Source organism: Clavelina lepadiformis, chromosome 6 (assembly GCF_947623445.1).
Source record: "Clavelina lepadiformis chromosome 6, kaClaLepa1.1, whole genome shotgun sequence".
NCBI lineage: Eukaryota > Metazoa > Chordata > Ascidiacea > Aplousobranchia > Clavelinidae > Clavelina > Clavelina lepadiformis.
In genome coordinates, this window is record NC_135245.1 from 6,234,978 (window position 1) to 6,251,297 (window position 16,320).

The 16,320-nt window shown below is 34.7% G+C and overlaps 40 non-coding genes across 40 annotated transcripts; all 40 read right to left on the reverse strand.

The window, feature by feature from the left end:
* Positions 1-258: 258 nt before the first annotated feature.
* Trnay-aua (transfer RNA tyrosine (anticodon AUA)) lies at positions 259-349 on the reverse strand. The gene is given in 2 exon segments: positions 259-294; positions 313-349. It is a non-coding gene; the product is annotated as a tRNA-Tyr (tRNA).
* A 262-nt stretch (positions 350-611) lies between these two features.
* Positions 612-683, reverse strand: Trnaq-cug (transfer RNA glutamine (anticodon CUG)). Its single transcript has one exon. It is a non-coding gene; the product is annotated as a tRNA-Gln (tRNA).
* An 84-nt stretch (positions 684-767) lies between these two features.
* Positions 768-858, reverse strand: Trnay-gua (transfer RNA tyrosine (anticodon GUA)). Its single transcript is given in 2 exon segments — positions 768-803; positions 822-858. It is a non-coding gene; the product is annotated as a tRNA-Tyr (tRNA).
* Positions 859-1,119: 261 nt separating this feature from the next.
* Trnaq-uug (transfer RNA glutamine (anticodon UUG)) lies at positions 1,120-1,191 on the reverse strand. The gene has a single exon. It is a non-coding gene; the product is annotated as a tRNA-Gln (tRNA).
* A 436-nt stretch (positions 1,192-1,627) lies between these two features.
* On the reverse strand, positions 1,628-1,699 carry Trnaq-cug (transfer RNA glutamine (anticodon CUG)). Its single transcript has one exon. It is a non-coding gene; the product is annotated as a tRNA-Gln (tRNA).
* Positions 1,700-2,298: 599 nt separating this feature from the next.
* Trnay-gua (transfer RNA tyrosine (anticodon GUA)) lies at positions 2,299-2,389 on the reverse strand. The gene is given in 2 exon segments: positions 2,299-2,334; positions 2,353-2,389. It is a non-coding gene; the product is annotated as a tRNA-Tyr (tRNA).
* Positions 2,390-3,372: 983 nt separating this feature from the next.
* Positions 3,373-3,444, reverse strand: Trnaq-cug (transfer RNA glutamine (anticodon CUG)). Its single transcript has one exon. It is a non-coding gene; the product is annotated as a tRNA-Gln (tRNA).
* Positions 3,445-4,042: 598 nt separating this feature from the next.
* Positions 4,043-4,133, reverse strand: Trnay-gua (transfer RNA tyrosine (anticodon GUA)). The gene is given in 2 exon segments: positions 4,043-4,078; positions 4,097-4,133. It is a non-coding gene; the product is annotated as a tRNA-Tyr (tRNA).
* A 261-nt stretch (positions 4,134-4,394) lies between these two features.
* On the reverse strand, positions 4,395-4,466 carry Trnaq-cug (transfer RNA glutamine (anticodon CUG)). Its single transcript has one exon. It is a non-coding gene; the product is annotated as a tRNA-Gln (tRNA).
* An 89-nt stretch (positions 4,467-4,555) lies between these two features.
* On the reverse strand, positions 4,556-4,646 carry Trnay-aua (transfer RNA tyrosine (anticodon AUA)). Its single transcript is given in 2 exon segments — positions 4,556-4,591; positions 4,610-4,646. It is a non-coding gene; the product is annotated as a tRNA-Tyr (tRNA).
* A 262-nt stretch (positions 4,647-4,908) lies between these two features.
* Positions 4,909-4,980, reverse strand: Trnaq-cug (transfer RNA glutamine (anticodon CUG)). Its single transcript has one exon. It is a non-coding gene; the product is annotated as a tRNA-Gln (tRNA).
* Positions 4,981-5,064: 84 nt separating this feature from the next.
* On the reverse strand, positions 5,065-5,155 carry Trnay-gua (transfer RNA tyrosine (anticodon GUA)). The gene is given in 2 exon segments: positions 5,065-5,100; positions 5,119-5,155. It is a non-coding gene; the product is annotated as a tRNA-Tyr (tRNA).
* A 262-nt stretch (positions 5,156-5,417) lies between these two features.
* Trnaq-cug (transfer RNA glutamine (anticodon CUG)) lies at positions 5,418-5,489 on the reverse strand. Its single transcript has one exon. It is a non-coding gene; the product is annotated as a tRNA-Gln (tRNA).
* A 441-nt stretch (positions 5,490-5,930) lies between these two features.
* Trnaq-cug (transfer RNA glutamine (anticodon CUG)) lies at positions 5,931-6,002 on the reverse strand. The gene has a single exon. It is a non-coding gene; the product is annotated as a tRNA-Gln (tRNA).
* A 441-nt stretch (positions 6,003-6,443) lies between these two features.
* On the reverse strand, positions 6,444-6,515 carry Trnaq-uug (transfer RNA glutamine (anticodon UUG)). The gene has a single exon. It is a non-coding gene; the product is annotated as a tRNA-Gln (tRNA).
* An 84-nt stretch (positions 6,516-6,599) lies between these two features.
* On the reverse strand, positions 6,600-6,690 carry Trnay-gua (transfer RNA tyrosine (anticodon GUA)). Its single transcript is given in 2 exon segments — positions 6,600-6,635; positions 6,654-6,690. It is a non-coding gene; the product is annotated as a tRNA-Tyr (tRNA).
* A 772-nt stretch (positions 6,691-7,462) lies between these two features.
* Positions 7,463-7,534, reverse strand: Trnaq-cug (transfer RNA glutamine (anticodon CUG)). The gene has a single exon. It is a non-coding gene; the product is annotated as a tRNA-Gln (tRNA).
* Positions 7,535-7,619: 85 nt separating this feature from the next.
* On the reverse strand, positions 7,620-7,710 carry Trnay-gua (transfer RNA tyrosine (anticodon GUA)). Its single transcript is given in 2 exon segments — positions 7,620-7,655; positions 7,674-7,710. It is a non-coding gene; the product is annotated as a tRNA-Tyr (tRNA).
* Positions 7,711-7,971: 261 nt separating this feature from the next.
* On the reverse strand, positions 7,972-8,043 carry Trnaq-uug (transfer RNA glutamine (anticodon UUG)). Its single transcript has one exon. It is a non-coding gene; the product is annotated as a tRNA-Gln (tRNA).
* Positions 8,044-8,127: 84 nt separating this feature from the next.
* Trnay-gua (transfer RNA tyrosine (anticodon GUA)) lies at positions 8,128-8,218 on the reverse strand. Its single transcript is given in 2 exon segments — positions 8,128-8,163; positions 8,182-8,218. It is a non-coding gene; the product is annotated as a tRNA-Tyr (tRNA).
* A 261-nt stretch (positions 8,219-8,479) lies between these two features.
* Positions 8,480-8,551, reverse strand: Trnaq-cug (transfer RNA glutamine (anticodon CUG)). The gene has a single exon. It is a non-coding gene; the product is annotated as a tRNA-Gln (tRNA).
* A 598-nt stretch (positions 8,552-9,149) lies between these two features.
* Trnay-gua (transfer RNA tyrosine (anticodon GUA)) lies at positions 9,150-9,240 on the reverse strand. Its single transcript is given in 2 exon segments — positions 9,150-9,185; positions 9,204-9,240. It is a non-coding gene; the product is annotated as a tRNA-Tyr (tRNA).
* Positions 9,241-9,501: 261 nt separating this feature from the next.
* On the reverse strand, positions 9,502-9,573 carry Trnaq-cug (transfer RNA glutamine (anticodon CUG)). Its single transcript has one exon. It is a non-coding gene; the product is annotated as a tRNA-Gln (tRNA).
* Positions 9,574-9,662: 89 nt separating this feature from the next.
* Positions 9,663-9,753, reverse strand: Trnay-aua (transfer RNA tyrosine (anticodon AUA)). Its single transcript is given in 2 exon segments — positions 9,663-9,698; positions 9,717-9,753. It is a non-coding gene; the product is annotated as a tRNA-Tyr (tRNA).
* A 262-nt stretch (positions 9,754-10,015) lies between these two features.
* Trnaq-cug (transfer RNA glutamine (anticodon CUG)) lies at positions 10,016-10,087 on the reverse strand. The gene has a single exon. It is a non-coding gene; the product is annotated as a tRNA-Gln (tRNA).
* Positions 10,088-10,171: 84 nt separating this feature from the next.
* Positions 10,172-10,262, reverse strand: Trnay-gua (transfer RNA tyrosine (anticodon GUA)). The gene is given in 2 exon segments: positions 10,172-10,207; positions 10,226-10,262. It is a non-coding gene; the product is annotated as a tRNA-Tyr (tRNA).
* A 262-nt stretch (positions 10,263-10,524) lies between these two features.
* Positions 10,525-10,596, reverse strand: Trnaq-cug (transfer RNA glutamine (anticodon CUG)). The gene has a single exon. It is a non-coding gene; the product is annotated as a tRNA-Gln (tRNA).
* Positions 10,597-11,037: 441 nt separating this feature from the next.
* Positions 11,038-11,109, reverse strand: Trnaq-cug (transfer RNA glutamine (anticodon CUG)). The gene has a single exon. It is a non-coding gene; the product is annotated as a tRNA-Gln (tRNA).
* Positions 11,110-11,550: 441 nt separating this feature from the next.
* Positions 11,551-11,622, reverse strand: Trnaq-uug (transfer RNA glutamine (anticodon UUG)). The gene has a single exon. It is a non-coding gene; the product is annotated as a tRNA-Gln (tRNA).
* An 84-nt stretch (positions 11,623-11,706) lies between these two features.
* Positions 11,707-11,797, reverse strand: Trnay-gua (transfer RNA tyrosine (anticodon GUA)). The gene is given in 2 exon segments: positions 11,707-11,742; positions 11,761-11,797. It is a non-coding gene; the product is annotated as a tRNA-Tyr (tRNA).
* A 771-nt stretch (positions 11,798-12,568) lies between these two features.
* On the reverse strand, positions 12,569-12,640 carry Trnaq-cug (transfer RNA glutamine (anticodon CUG)). Its single transcript has one exon. It is a non-coding gene; the product is annotated as a tRNA-Gln (tRNA).
* An 85-nt stretch (positions 12,641-12,725) lies between these two features.
* Positions 12,726-12,816, reverse strand: Trnay-gua (transfer RNA tyrosine (anticodon GUA)). The gene is given in 2 exon segments: positions 12,726-12,761; positions 12,780-12,816. It is a non-coding gene; the product is annotated as a tRNA-Tyr (tRNA).
* Positions 12,817-13,077: 261 nt separating this feature from the next.
* On the reverse strand, positions 13,078-13,149 carry Trnaq-uug (transfer RNA glutamine (anticodon UUG)). Its single transcript has one exon. It is a non-coding gene; the product is annotated as a tRNA-Gln (tRNA).
* A 437-nt stretch (positions 13,150-13,586) lies between these two features.
* Trnaq-cug (transfer RNA glutamine (anticodon CUG)) lies at positions 13,587-13,658 on the reverse strand. Its single transcript has one exon. It is a non-coding gene; the product is annotated as a tRNA-Gln (tRNA).
* Positions 13,659-13,747: 89 nt separating this feature from the next.
* Positions 13,748-13,838, reverse strand: Trnay-gua (transfer RNA tyrosine (anticodon GUA)). Its single transcript is given in 2 exon segments — positions 13,748-13,783; positions 13,802-13,838. It is a non-coding gene; the product is annotated as a tRNA-Tyr (tRNA).
* A 773-nt stretch (positions 13,839-14,611) lies between these two features.
* On the reverse strand, positions 14,612-14,683 carry Trnaq-cug (transfer RNA glutamine (anticodon CUG)). Its single transcript has one exon. It is a non-coding gene; the product is annotated as a tRNA-Gln (tRNA).
* An 85-nt stretch (positions 14,684-14,768) lies between these two features.
* Trnay-gua (transfer RNA tyrosine (anticodon GUA)) lies at positions 14,769-14,859 on the reverse strand. The gene is given in 2 exon segments: positions 14,769-14,804; positions 14,823-14,859. It is a non-coding gene; the product is annotated as a tRNA-Tyr (tRNA).
* Positions 14,860-15,120: 261 nt separating this feature from the next.
* Positions 15,121-15,192, reverse strand: Trnaq-cug (transfer RNA glutamine (anticodon CUG)). Its single transcript has one exon. It is a non-coding gene; the product is annotated as a tRNA-Gln (tRNA).
* Positions 15,193-15,630: 438 nt separating this feature from the next.
* Positions 15,631-15,702, reverse strand: Trnaq-cug (transfer RNA glutamine (anticodon CUG)). Its single transcript has one exon. It is a non-coding gene; the product is annotated as a tRNA-Gln (tRNA).
* An 89-nt stretch (positions 15,703-15,791) lies between these two features.
* Positions 15,792-15,882, reverse strand: Trnay-gua (transfer RNA tyrosine (anticodon GUA)). The gene is given in 2 exon segments: positions 15,792-15,827; positions 15,846-15,882. It is a non-coding gene; the product is annotated as a tRNA-Tyr (tRNA).
* Between the last annotated feature and the right edge of the window lie 438 nt (positions 15,883-16,320).

The following is a 16,320-nucleotide window of genomic DNA, read 5'->3' on the forward strand; positions in this document are numbered from 1 at the left end:
AAAAAAGGTTTCAACTTCTGCTTACGATGGTTGAGTTTTAGAAACGAAAAAGTTTCCCAGACTTGTTTGGTTACACATTTCATTAAATAACAAAAAGGAACAGGTCTCCCCGACATTTGAACTCGAAAGGCAGGATTCAGAGTCCTGAGTGCTAACCGTTACACCATGAGACCGACGATACAACCTTTTATATAGTACAATTTGAGATACTGTTTTATGTTATTTAGAAGCTGTCAACATATGTAGCTTGACAAAAAATTCTTCGAACCGGATTCGAACCAGTGACCTATGGATTTCTGACTGATATTTCCAATATAGTCCACCGCTCTACCAACTGAGCTATCGAAGGTACATTCGCTTACCTAAAGAAAGCTATTACATGATATATTAATGCCACTCAGTCGAAGTTTCTTTTCAAAGTTTTAGTTAAATGTAAGGTTCTGAGAATTTAAAAGTGTCAGGGCCTCTTCAAAGCAATTCATTTAATACCACAAAATTTGCAAATTTGAAAAAAAAGGTTTCAACTTCTGCTTACGATGTTTGAGTTTTAGAAACGAAAAAGTGTCCCAGAGTTGTTTGGTTACACATTTTTTTAAAAAACAAAATGGAACAGGTCTCACCGAGATTTGAACTCGGCTCGCAGAATTCAGAGTCCTGAGTGCTAACCGTTACACCATGAGACCGACGAGACAACTTTTTATATTGTTGAAATTAAGATACTCTTTTATGTTATTAAGAAGCTGTCAAAATATGTAGCTTGTTATACAGTCTTCGAACCGGATTCGAACCAGTGACCTATGGATTTCTGACTGATATTTCCACTACAGTCCACCGCTCTACCAACTGAGCTATCGAAGGCACATTCGCAAATCTACAGAAACCTTTTAAACCATATATTAATGCCACTCAATTCAAGTTTCTTTTCAAAGTTTTGGTTAAATGTAAGGTTCTAAGAATTTAATATTGTCAGAGCCTCTTTAAAGCAATTTATTTAATACCACAAAATTTTGCAAATTTCAAAAAAGGTTTCAACTTCTGCTTACGATGGTTGAGTTTTAGAAACCAAAGTGTTTCCCAGAATTGTTTGGATACACATTTTATTAAATAACAAAAAGAAAAAGGTCTCACCGAGATTTGAACTCGGATCGCAGGATTCAAAGTCCTGAGTGCTAACCGTTACACCATGAGACCGACAAGACAACATTTTATATTGTTGAAATTGAGTTACTCTTTTATGTTATTAAGAAGCTGTCAAATTATGTAGTTTCTTTTACATCCTTCGAACCGGATTCGAACCAGTGACCTATGGATTTCTGACTGATATTTCCAGTACAGTCCACCGCTCTACTAACTGAGCTATCGAAGGCACATTCGCAAATCTACAGAAACCTTTTAAACCATATATTAATGCCGCTCAATCGAAGTTTCTTTTCAAAGTTTTGGTTAAATGTAAGGTTCTAAGAATTTAATATTGTCAGAGCCTCTTTAAAGCAATTTATTTAATACCACAAATTTGCAAATTTGAAAAAAAAGGTTTCAACTTCTGCTTACGATGGTTGAGTTTTAGAAACGAAAAAGTTTCCCAGAATTGTTTGGTTACACATTTCATTAAATAACAAAAAGGAACAGGTCTCACCGAGATTTGAACTCGGATCGCAAGATTCAGAGTCCTGAGTGCTAACCGTTACACCATGAGACCGACGAGACAACCTTTTATATAGTACAATTTGAGATACTGTTTTATGTTATTTAGAAGCTGTCAACATATGTAACTTGTTATTCTGTATATCCTTCGAACCTGATTCGAACCAGTGACCTATGGATTTCTGACTGATATTTCAACTACAGTCCACCGCTCTACCAACTGAACTATCGAAGGCACATTCGCAAACCTACAGAAAGCTTTTACATCATACATTAATGCCAATCAATCGAAGTTTCTTTTCAAAGTTTTGGTTAAATGTAAGGTTCTGGGAAATTAAAAGTGTCAGGGCCTCTTCAAAGCAATTCATTTAATACCCAAAAATTTTGCAAATTTCGAAAATGGTTTTAACTTCTGCTTACGATGGTTGAGTTTTAGAAACGAAAAAGTTTCCCAGAGTTTGTTTGGATACACATTTCATTAAATAACAAAAAGGAACAGGTCTCACCGAGATTTGAACTCGGATCGCCGGATTCAGAGTCATGATTGCTAACAGTTACACCATGAGACCGACGAGACAACCTTTTATATAGTACAATTTGAGATACTGTTTTATGTTATTTAGAAGCTGTTAACATATGTAGCTTGACATAAAATCCTTCGAACCGGATTCGAACCAGTGACCTATGGACTTCTGACTGATATTTCCACTACAGTCCACCGCTCTACCAACTGAGCTATCGAAGGCAAATTCGCAAATCTACAGAAAGCTTTTAAACCATATTTTAATGCCACTCAATCAAGGCTTCTTTTAAAAATTTTGGTTAAACGTAAGGTTCTAAGAATTTCATAGTGTCAGAGCCTCTTCAAAGCAATTCATTTAATACCACAAAATTTTGCAAATTTGAAAAAAAAAGGTTTCAACTTCTGCTTACGATGGTTGAGCTTTAGAAACGAAAAAGTTTCCCAGAATTGTTTGGTTACACGTTTTATTAAATAACAAAAAGGAACAGGTCTCACCGATATTTGAACTCGGATCGCTGAATTCAAAGTCCTGAGCGCTAACCGTTACACAATGAGACCGACGAGACAACTTTTTATATTGTTGAAATTGAGATACTCTTTTATGTTATTTAGAAGCTGTCAAAATATGTAGCTTGACAAAAAATCCTTCGAACCGGATTCGAACCAGTGACCTATGGATTTCTGAATGATATTCCCACTACAGTCCACCGCTTTACAAACTGATCTATCGAAGGCACATTCGCATAACTACAGATTGTTTTTAAATCCTATTTTAATGCCACTCAATCGTAGTTTTTTTTCAAAGTATTGGTTAAATGTAAGGTTCAAAGAACTTAAAAGTGTCAGAGCCTCTTCAAAGCAATTCATTTAATACCACAAAATTTTGCAAATTTCAAAAAAAGTTTCAACTTCTGCTTACGTTACCAATTGAGCTATCGAAGGCACATTCGCAAACTTACAGAAAGCTTTTACATAATATATTAATGCCACTCAATCGAAGTTTCTTTTCAAAGTATTGGTTAAATGTAAGGTTCTAAGAATTTAAAAGTGTCAGAGCCTCTTTAAAGCAATTCATTTAATACCACAAAATTTAAAAATTTGAAAAAAAAAGGTTTCAACTTCTGCTTACTATGGTTGAGCTTTAAAAACGAAAAAGTTTCCCAGAATTGTTTGGTTACACGTTTTATTAAATAACAAAATGGAACAGGTCTCACCGATATTTGAACTCGGATCGCAGGATTCAGAGTCCTGAGTGCTAACCGTTACACCATGAGACCGACGAGACAACCTTTTATATAGTACAATTTCAGATACTGTTTTATGTTATTTAGAAGCTGTCAACATATGTAGCTTGACAAAAAATCCTTCGAACCGGATTCGAACCAGTGACCTATGGACTTCTGACTGATATTTCCACTACAGTCCACCGCTCTACAAACAGAGCTATCGAAGGCACATTCGCAAATCTACAGAAAGCTTTTACATCATATATTAATGCCAATCAATCGAAGTTTCTTTTCAAAGTTTTGGTTAAATGTAATGTTCTAAGAATTTAATATTGTCAGACCCTCTTTAAAGCAATTTATTTAATACCACAAAATTTTGCAAATTTCAAAAAAGTTTTCAACTTCTGCTTACGATGGTTGAGTTTTAGAAACGAAAAAGTTTCCCAGAGTTGTTTGGTTACACATTTCATTAAAAAACAAAATTGAACATGTCACACTGAGATTTGAACTCGGATCGTAGGATTCAGAGTCCTGAGTGCTAACCGTTACACCATGAGACCGACAAAACAACCTTTTATATTGTTGAAATTGACATACTCTTTTATGTTATTTAGAAGCTGTCAAAATATATAGCTTGTTATACCGTATATCCTTCGAACCGGATTCGAACCAGTGACCTATGGATTTCTGACTGATATTCCCACTACAGTCCACCGCTCTACCAACTGAGCTATCGAAGGCACATTCGCAAACCTACAGAAAGCTTTTACATTATATATTAATGCCAATCAATCGAACTTTCTTTTCAAAGTATTGGTTAAATGTAAGGTTTTAAGAATTTGAAAGTGTCAGAGCCACTTCAAAGCAATTCATTTAATACAACAAAATTTTGCAAATTTCAAAAAAGGTTTCAACTTCTGCTTACGATGGTTGAGTTTTAGAAACGAAAAAGTTTCCCAGAGTTGTTTGGTTACACATTTCATTAAAAAACAAAATGGAACAGGTCTCACTGAGATTTGAACTCGGATCGCAGGATTCAGAGTCCTGAGTGCTAACCGTTACACCATGAGACCGACGAGACAACATTTTATATAATACAATTTGAGATACTGTTTTATGTTATTTACAAGCTGTCAACATATGTGGCTTGTTATTCTGTACATCCTTTGAACCGGATTCGAACCAGTGACCTATGGATTTCTTACTGATATTTCCACTATAGTCCACCGCTCTACCAACTGAGCTATCGAAGGCACATTCGAAAATCTACAGAAAGCTTTTAAAGCATATTTTAATGCCATTCAATCGAACTTTCTTTTCAATTTTTTGGTTAAATGTAAGGTTCTGGGAATTTAAAAGTGTCAGGGCTTCTTCAAAGCAATTCATTTAATACCAAAAAATATTGCAAATTTCAAAAATGGTTTTAACTTCTGCTTACGATGGTTGAGTTTTAGAAACGAAAAAGATTCACAGAGTTTGTTTGGTTACACATTTCATTAAATAACAAAAAGGAACAGGTCTCACCGAGATTTGAACTCGGATCGCAGGATTCAGAGTCCTGAGTGCTAACCGTTACACCATGAGACCGACGAGACAACATTTTATATAGTACAATTTGAGATACTGTTTTATGTTATTTAGTAGCTGTCAACATATGTAGTTGACATAAAATCCTTCGAACCGGATTCGAACCAGTGACCTATGGACTTCTGACTGATATTTCCACTACAGTCCACCGCTCTACCAACTGAGCTATCGAAGGCACATTCGCAAATCTACAGAAAGCTTTTAAACCATATTTTAATGCCACTCAATCGAAGTTTCTTTTCAAAGTATTGGTTAAATGTAAGGTTATAAGGATTTAAACGTGTCAGAGTCTCTTTAATGCAATTCATTTAATACCACAAATTTTGCAAATTAAAAAAAAAAGGTTTAAACTTTTGCTTACGATGGTTGAGTTTTAGAAACGAAAAAGTTTCCCAGTATTGTTTGGTTACACATTTTATTAAATAACAAAAAGAAACAGGTCTCACTGAGATTTGAACTCGGATCGCAGGATTCAGAGTCCTGAGTGCTAACCGTTACACCATGAGACCGACAAAACAACATTTTATATTGTTGAAATTCACATACTCTTTTATGTTATTCAGAAGCTGTCAAAATATATAACTTGTTATATTGTATATCCTTCGAACCGGATTCGAACCATTGACCTATGGATTTCTGACTGATATTTCCACTACAGTCCACCGCTCTACAAACAGAGCTATCGAAGGCACATTCGCAAGCCTACAGAAAGCTTTTACATCATATATTAATGCCAATCAATCGAAGTTTCTTTTCAAAGTTTTGGTTAAATGTAATGTTCTAAGAATTTAATATTGTCAGACCCTCTTTAAAGCAATTTATTTAATACCACAAAATTTTGCAAATTTCAAAAAAGGTTTCAACTTCTGCTTACGATGGTTGAGCTTTAGAAACGAAAAAGTTTCCCAGAATTGTTTTGTTACACATTTCATTAAAAAACAAAATGGAACAGGTCTCACCGAGATTTGAACTCGGATCGCAGGATTCAGAGTCCTGAGTGCTAACCGTTACACCATGAGACCAACAAAACAACATTTTATATTGTTGAAATTAACATACTCTTTAATGTTATTAAGAAGCTGTCAACATATGTAGCTTGACAAAAAATCCTTCAAACAGGATTCGAACCAGTGACCTATGGTTTTCTTACTGATATTTCCACTACAGTCCACCGCTCTACCAACTGAGCTATCGAAGGCACATTCGCAAACCTAGACAAAGCTTTTACATGATATATAAAATGCCAATCAATCAAAGTTTCTTTTCAAAGTTTTGGTTAAATGTAAGGTTCTAAGAATTTAAAAGAGTCAGAGCCTCTTTAAAGCAATTCATTTAATACCACAACATTTTGTAAATTTCAAAAAAAAGGTTTCAACTTCTGCTTACGATGGTTGAGCTTTAGAAACGAAAAAGTTTCCCAGAGTTTGTTTGATTACACATTTCAATAAATAACAAAAAGGAACAGGTCTCACCGAGATTTGAACTCGGATCGCAGGATTCAAAGTCCTGAGTGCTAACCGTTACACCATGAGACCGACGAGACAACATTTTATATTGTTGAAATTGAGTTACTCTTTTATGTTATTAAGAATCTGTCAAAGTATTTAGTTTCTTTTACATCCTTCGAACCGGATTCGAACCAGTAAACTATGGATTTCTGACTGATATTTCCACTACAGTCCACCGCTCTACCAACTGAGCTATCGAAGGCACATTCGCATAACTACAGATTGTTTTTAAATAATATTTTTATGCCACTCAATCGAAGTTTCTTTTCAAAGTATTGATTAAATGCAAGGTTCTAAGAATTTAAAAATGTCAGAGCCTCTTCAAAGCAATTCATTTAATACCACAAAATTTTGCAAATTTCAAAAAAGGTTTCAACTTCTGCTTACGATGGTTGAGTTTTAGAAACGAAAAAGTTTCCCAGAGTTGTTTGGTTACACATTTCATTAAATAACAAAAAGGAACAGGTCTCACCGACATTTGAACTCGAAAGGCAGGATTCAGAGTCCTGAGTGCTAACCGTTACACCATGAGACCGACGAGACAACCTTTTATATAGTACAATTTGAGATACTGTTTTATGTTATTTAGAAGCTGTCAACATATGTAGCTTGACAAAAATTTCTTCGAACCGTATTTGAACCAGTGACCTATGGATTTCTGACTGATATTTCCAATATAGTCCACCGCTCTACCAATTGAGCTATCGAAGGTACATTCGCATACCTAAAGAAAGCTATTACATCATATATTAATGCCACTCAGTCGAAGTTTCTTTTCAAAGTTTTAGTTAAATGTAAGATTCTGAGAATTTAAAAGTGTCAGGGCCTCTTCAAAGCAATTCATTTAATACCACAAAATTTTGCAAATTTGAAAAAAAAGGTTTCAACTTCTGCTTACGATGGTTGGGTTTTAGAAACGAAAAAGTGTCCCAGAGTTGTTTGGTTACACATTTTATTAAAAAACAAAATGGAACAGGTCTCACCGAGATTTGAACTCGGCTCGCAAAATTCAGAGTCCTGAGTGCTAACCGTTACACCATGAGACCGACGAGACAACATTTTATATTGTTGAAATTAAGATACTCTTTTATGTGATTAAGAAGCTGTCAAAATATGTAGCTTGACAAGAAATCCTTCGAACCGGATTCGAAACAGTGACCTATGGATTTCTGACTGATATTTCCACTACAGTCCACCGCTCTACCAACTGAGCTATCGAAGGCACATTCGCAAATCTACAGAAACCTTTTAAACCATATATTAATGCCACTCAATTCAAGTTTCTTTTCAAAGTTTTGGTTAAATGTAAGGTTCTAAGAATTTAATATTGTCAGAGCCTCTTTAAAGCAATTTATTTAATACCACAAAATTTTGCAAATTTAAAAAAAGGTTTCAACTTCTGCTTACGATGGTTGAGTTTTAGAAACCAAAGTGTTTCCCAGAATTGTTTGGATACACATTTTATTAAATAACAAAAAGAAAAAGGTCTCACCGAGATTTGAACTCGGATCGCAGGATTCAAAGTCCTGAGTGCTAACCGTTACACCATGAGACCGACAAGACAACATTTTATATTGTTGAAATTGAGTTACTCTTTTATGTTATTAAGAAGCTGTCAAATTATGAAGTTTCTTTTACATCCTTCGAACCGGATTCGAACCAGTGACCTATGGATTTCTGACTGATATTTCCACTACAGTCCACCGCTCTACTAACTGAGCTATCGAAGGCACATTCGCAAATCTACAGAAACCTTTTAAATCATATATTAATGCCACTCAATCGAAGTTTCTTTTCAAAGTTTTGGTTAAATGTAAGGTTCTAAGAATTTAATATTGTCAGAGCCTCTTTAAAGCAATTTATTTAATACCACAAAATTTTGAAAATTTCAAAAAAGGTTTCAACTTCTGCTTACAATGGTTGAGCTTTAAAAACGAAAAAGTTTCCCAGAATTGTTTGGTTACACGTTTTATTAAATAACAAAATGGAACAGGTCTCACCGATATTTGAACTCGGATCGCAGGATTCAGAGTCCTGAGTGCTAACCGTTACACCATGAGACCGACGAGACAACCTTTTATATAGTACAATTTCAGATACTGTTTTATGTTATTTAGAAGCTGTCAACATATGTAGCTTGACAAAAAATCCTTCGAACCGGATTCGAACCAGTGACCTATGGACTTCTGACTGATATTTCCACTACAGTCCACCGCTCTACAAACAGAGCTATCGAAGGCACATTCGCAAATCTACAGAAAGCTTTTACATCATATATTAATGCCAATCAATCGAAGTTTCTTTTCAAAGTTTTGGTTAAATGTAATGTTCTAAGAATTTAATATTGTCAGACCCTCTTTAAAGCAATTTATTTAATACCACAAAATTTTGCAAATTTCAAAAAAGTTTTCAACTTCTGCTTACGATGGTTGAGTTTTAGAAACGAAAAAGTTTCCCAGACTTGTTTGGTTACACATTTCATTAAAAAACAAAATTGAACATGTCACACTGAGATTTGAACTCGGATCGCAGGATTCAGAGTCCTGAGTGCTAACCGTTACACCATGAGACCGACAAAACAACCTTTTATATTGTTGAAATTGACATACTCTTTTATGTTATTTAGAAGCTGTCAAAATATATAGCTTGTTATACCGTATATCCTTCGAACCGGATTCGAACCAGTGACCTATGGATTTCTGACTGATATTCCCACTACAGTCCACCGCTCTACCAACTGAGCTATCGAAGGCACATTCGCAAACCTACAGAAAGCTTTTACATTATATATTAATGCCAATCAATCGAACTTTCTTTTCAAAGTATTGGTTAAATGTAAGGTTTTAAGAATTTGAAAGTGTCAGAGCCACTTCAAAGCAATTCATTTAATACAACAAAATTTTGCAAATTTCAAAAAAGGTTTCAACTTCTGCTTACGATGGTTGAGTTTTAGAAACGAAAAAGTTTCCCAGAGTTGTTTGGTTACACATTTCATTAAAAAACAAAATGGAACAGGTCTCACTGAGATTTGAACTCGGATCGCAGGATTCAGAGTCCTGAGTGCTAACCGTTACACCATGAGACCGACGAGACAACATTTTATATAATACAATTTGAGATACTGTTTTATGTTATTTACAAGCTGTCAACATATGTGGCTTGTTATTCTGTACATCCTTTGAACCGGATTCGAACCAGTGACCTATGGATTTCTTACTGATATTTCCACTATAGTCCACCGCTCTACCAACTGAGCTATCGAAGGCACATTCGAAAATCTACAGAAAGCTTTTAAAGCATATTTTAATGCCATTCAATCGAACTTTCTTTTCAATTTTTTGGTTAAATGTAAGGTTCTGGGAATTTAAAAGTGTCAGGGCTTCTTCAAAGCAATTCATTTAATACCAAAAAATATTGCAAATTTCAAAAATGGTTTTAACTTCTGCTTACGATGGTTGAGTTTTAGAAACGAAAAAGATTCACAGAGTTTGTTTGGTTACACATTTCATTAAATAACAAAAAGGAACAGGTCTCACCGAGATTTGAACTCGGATCGCAGGATTCAGAGTCCTGAGTGCTAACCGTTACACCATGAGACCGACGAGACAACATTTTATATAGTACAATTTGAGATACTGTTTTATGTTATTTAGTAGCTGTCAACATATGTAGTTGACATAAAATCCTTCGAACCGGATTCGAACCAGTGACCTATGGACTTCTGACTGATATTTCCACTACAGTCCACCGCTCTACCAACTGAGCTATCGAAGGCACATTCGCAAATCTACAGAAAGCTTTTAAACCATATTTTAATGCCACTCAATCGAAGTTTCTTTTCAAAGTATTGGTTAAATGTAAGGTTATAAGGATTTAAACGTGTCAGAGTCTCTTTAATGCAATTCATTTAATACCACAAATTTTGCAAATTAAAAAAAAAAGGTTTAAACTTTTGCTTACGATGGTTGAGTTTTAGAAACGAAAAAGTTTCCCAGTATTGTTTGGTTACACATTTTATTAAATAACAAAAAGAAACAGGTCTCACTGAGATTTGAACTCGGATCGCAGGATTCAGAGTCCTGAGTGCTAACCGTTACACCATGAGACCGACAAAACAACATTTTATATTGTTGAAATTCACAAACTCTTTTATGTTATTCAGAAGCTGTCAAAATATATAACTTGTTATATTGTATATCCTTCGAACCGGATTCGAACCATTGACCTATGGATTTCTGACTGATATTTCCACTACAGTCCACCGCTCTACAAACAGAGCTATCGAAGGCACATTCGCAAGCCTACAGAAAGCTTTTACATCATATATTAATGCCAATCAATCGAAGTTTCTTTTCAAAGTTTTGGTTAAATGTAATGTTCTAAGAATTTAATATTGTCAGACCCTCTTTAAAGCAATTCATTTAATACCACAAAATTTTGCAAATTTCAAAAAAGGTTTCAACTTCTGCTTACGATGGTTGAGCTTTAGAAACGAAAAAGTTTCCCAGAATTGTTTTGTTACACATTTCATTAAAAAACAAAATGGAACAGGTCTCACCGAGATTTGAACTCGGATCGCAGGATTCAGAGTCCTGAGTGCTAACCGTTACACCATGAGACCAACAAAACAACATTTTATATTGTTGAAATTAACATACTCTTTAATGTTATTAAGAAGCTGTCAACATATGTAGCTTGACAAAAAATCCTTCAAACAAGATTCGAACCAGTGACCTATGGTTTTCTTACTGATATTTCCACTACAGTCCACCGCTCTACCAACTGAGCTATCGAAGGCACATTCGCAAACCTAGACAAAGCTTTTACATGATATATAAAATGCCAATCAATCAAAGTTTCTTTTCAAAGTTTTGGTTAAATGTAAGGTTCTAAGAATTTAAAAGAGTCAGAGCCTCTTTAAAGCAATTCATTTAATACCACAACATTTTGTAAATTTCAAAAAAAAAGTTTCAACTTCTGCTTACGATGGTTGAGCTTTAGAAACGAAAAAGTTTCCCAGAGTTTGTTTGATTACACATTTCATTAAATAACAAAAAGGAACAGGTCTCACCGAGATTTGAACTCGGATCGCAGGATTCAAAGTCCTGAGTGCTAACCGTTACACCATGAGACCGACGAGACAACATTTTATATTGTTGAAATTGAGTTACTCTTTTATGTTATTAAGAATCTGTCAAAGTATTTAGTTTCTTTTACATCCTTCGAACCGGATTCGAACCAGTAAACTATGGATTTCTGACTGATATTTCCACTACAGTCCACCGCTCTACCAACTGAGCTATCGAAGGCACATTCGCATAACTACAGATTGTTTTTAAATAATATTTTTATGCCACTCAATCGAAGTTTCTTTTCAAAGTATTGATTAAATGCAAGGTTCTAAGAATTTAAAAATGTCAGAGCCTCTTCAAAGCAATTCATTTAATACCACAAAATTTTGCAAATTTCAAAAAAGGTTTCAACTTCTGCTTACGATGGTTGAGTTTTAGAAACGAAAAAGTTTCCCAGAGTTGTTTGGTTACACATTTCATTAAATAACAAAAAGGAACAGGTCTCACCGACATTTGAACTCGAAAGGCAGGATTCAGAGTCCTGAGTGCTAACCGTTACACCATGAGACCGACGAGACAACCTTTTATATAGTACAATTTGAGATACTGTTTTATGTTATTTAGAAGCTGTCAACATATGTAGCTTGACAAAAAATTCTTCGAACCGTATTTGAACCAGTGACCTATGGATTTCTGACTGATATTTCCAATATAGTCCACCGCTCTACCAATTGAGCTATCGAAGGTACATTCGCATACCTAAAGAAAGCTATTACATCATATATTAATGCCACTCAATCGAAGTTTCTTTTCAAAGTTTTAGTTAAATGTAAGATTCTGAGAATTTAAAAGTGTCAGGGCCTCTTCAAAGCAATTCATTTAATACCACAAAATTTGCAAATTTGAAAAAAAAGGTTTCAACTTCTGCTTACGATGGTTGGGTTTTAGAAACGAAAAAGTGTCCCAGAGTTGTTTGGTTACACATTTTATTAAAAAACAAAAAGGAACAGGTCTCACCGAGATTTGAACTCGGCTCGCAAAATTCAGAGTCCTGAGTGCTAACCGTTACACCATGAGACCGACAAGACAACATTTTATATTGTTGAAATTAAGATACTCTTTTATGTTATTAAGAAGCTGTCAAAATATGTAGCTTGACAAGAAATCCTTCGAACCGGATTCGAAACAGTGACCTATGGATTTCTGACTGATATTTCCACTACAGTCCACCGCTCTACCAACTGAGCTATCGAAGGCACATTCGCAAATCTACAGAAACCTTTTAAACCATATATTAATGCCACTCAATTCAAGTTTCTTTTCAAAGTTTTGGTTAAATGTAAGGTTCTAAGAATTTAATATTGTCAGAGCCTCTTTAAAGCAATTTATTTAATACCACAAAATTTTGCAAATTTAAAAAAAGGTTTCAACTTCTGCTTACGATGGTTGAGTTTTAGAAACCAAAGTGTTTCCCAGAATTGTTTGGATACACATTTTATTAAATAACAAAAAGAAAAAGGTCTCACCGAGATTTGAACTCGGATCGCAGGATTCAAAGTCCTGAGTGCTAACCGTTACACCATGAGACCGACAAGACAACATTTTATATTGTTGAAATTGAGTTACTCTTTTATGTTATTAAGAAGCTGTCAAATTATGAAGTTTCTTTTACATCCTTCGAGCCGGATTCGAACCAGTGACCTATGGATTTCTGACTGATATTTCCACTACAGTCCACCGCTCTACTAACTGAGCTATCGAAGGCACATTCGCAATTCTACAGAAACCTTTTAAATCATATATTAATGCCACTCAATCGAAGTTTCTTTTCAAAGTTTTGGTTAAATGTAAGGTTCTAAGAATTTAATATTGTCAGAGCCTCTTTAAAGCAATTTATTTAATACCACAAAATTTTGAAAATTTCAAAAAAGGTTTCAACTTCTGCTTACAATGGTTGAGTTTTAGAAACGAAAAAGTTTCCCAGAGTTTGTTTCGTTACACATTTCATTAAATAACAAAAAGGAACAGGTCTCACCGAGATTTGAACTCGGATCGCAGGATTCAGAGTCCTGAGTGATAATCGTTACACCATGAGACCGACGAGACAACCTTTTATATAGTACAATTTGAGATACTGTTTTATGTTATTTAGAAGCTGTCAACATATGTAACTTGTTATTCTGTATATCCTTCGAACCGGATTCGAACCAGTGACCTATGGATTTCTGACTGATATTTCAACTACAGTCCACCGCTCTACCAACTGAGCTATCGAAGGCACATTCGCAAAACTACAGAAAGCTTTTACCTCATATATTAATGCCAATCAATCGAAGTTTCTTTTCAAAGTTTTGGTTAAATGTAAGGTTCTAAGAATTTAAAAGTGTCAGAGCCTCTTCAAAGCAATTCATTTAATACCACAAAATTTTGCAAATTTCAAAAAAAAGGTTTCAACTTCTGCTTACGATGGTTGAGTTTTAAAAATGAAAAAGTGTCCCAGAGTTGTTTGGTTACACATTTCATTAAATAACAAAAAGGAACAGGTCTCACCGATATTTGAATTGGGATCGCAGGATTCAGAGTCCTGAGTGCTAACCGTTACACCAAGAGACCGACGAGACAACGTTTTATATTGTTGAAATTGACATACTCTTTTATGTTATTTAGAAGCTGTCAAAATATGTAGCTTGACAAAAAATCCTTCGAACCGGATTCGAAACAGTGACCTATGGATTTCCGACTGATATTTCCACTACAGTCCATCGCTCTACTAACTGAGCTATCGAAGGCACATTCAAAAATCTACAGAAAGCTTTTAAAGCATATTTTAATGCCACTCAATCGAAGTTTCTTTTCAAAGTATTGGTTAAATGTAAGGTTCTAAGAATTTCAAACTGTCAGAGCCTCTTTAAAGCAATTCATTTAATATCACAAAATTTGCAAATTTGAAAAAAAAGGTTTCAACTTCTGCTTACGATGGTTGAGTTTTAGAAACGAAAAAGTTTCCCAGAATTGTTTGGTTACACATTTTATTAAATAACAAAAAGAAACAGGTCTCACCGAGATTTGAACTCGGCTCGCAGAATTCAGAGTCCTGAGTGCTAACCGTTACACCATGAGACCGACGAGACAACATTTTATATTATTGAAATTAAGATACTCTTTTATGTTATTAAGAAGCTGTCAAAATATGTAACTTGACAAGAAATCCTTCGAACCGGATTCGAACCAGTGACCTATGGATTTCTGACTGATATTTCCACTACAGTCCACCGCTCTACCAACTGAGCTATCGAAGGCACATTCGCAAATCTACAGAAACCTTTTAAACCATATATTAATGCCACTCAATTCAAGTTTCTTTTCAAAGTTTTGGTTAAATGTAAGGTTCTAAGAATTTAATATTGTCAGAGCCTCTTTAAAGCAATTTATTTAATACCACAAAATTTTGCAAATTTAAAAAAAGGTTTCAACTTCTGCTTACGATGGTTGAGTTTAAGAAAAGAAAAAGTTTCCCAGAGTTGTTTGGTTACACATTTCATTAAATAACAAAAAGGAACAGGTCTCACCGAGATTTGAACTCGGATCGCAGGATTCAGAGTCCTGAGTGCTAACCGTTACACCATGAGACCGACAAGACAACATTTTATATTGTTGAAATTGACAAACTCTTTTACGTTATTAAGAAGCAGTCAAAATATGTAGCTTGACAAAAAATCCTTTGAAGCGGATTCGAACCAGTGACCTATGGATTTCTGACTGATATTTCCACTACAGTCCACCGCTCTACTAACTGAGCTATCGAAGGCACATTCGCAAATCTACAGAAACCTTTTAAACCATATATTAATGCCACTCAATCGAAGTTTCTTTTCAAAGTTTTGGTTAAATGTAAGGTTCTAAGAATTTAATATTGTCAGAGCCTCTTTAAAGCAATTTATTTAATACCACAAAATTTTGCAAATTTCAAAAAAAGTTTCAACTTCTGCTTACAATGGTTGAGTTTTAGAAACGAAAAATTTTCCCAGAGTGTGTTTGGTTACACATTTCATTAAATAACAAAAAGGAACAGGTCTCACCGAGATTTGAACTCGGATCGCAGGATTCAGAGTCCTGAGTGCTAACCGTTACACCATGAGACCGACGAGACAACCTTTTATATAGTACAATTTGAGATACTGTTTTATGTTATTAAGAAGCTGTCAACATACGTAACTTGTTATTCTGTATATCCTTCGAACCGGATTCGAACCAGTGACCTATGGATTTCTGACTGATATTTCAACTACAGTCCACCGCTCTACCAACTGAGCTATCGAAGGCACATTCGCAAAACTACAGAAAGCTTTTACATGATACTATATATTAAAGCCAATCAATCGAAGTTTCTTTTCAAAGTTTTGGTTAAATGTAAGGTTCTAAGAATTTAATAATATCAGAACCTCTTTAAAGCAATTTATTTAATACCACAAAATTTTGCAAATTTCAAAAAAGCTTTCAACTTCTGCTTACGATGGTTGAGTTTTAGAAATGAAAAAGTGTCTTAGAGTTGTTTGGTTACACATTTCATTAAATAACAAAAAGGAACAGGTCTCATCGAGATTTGAATTGGGATCGCAGGATTCAGAGTCCTGAGTGCTAACCGTTACACCATGAGACCGACAAGACAACCTTTTATATTGTTGAAATTGACATACTCTTTTATGTTATTAAGAAGCTGTCAAAATATGTAGCTTGACAAAACATCCTTCGAACCAAAT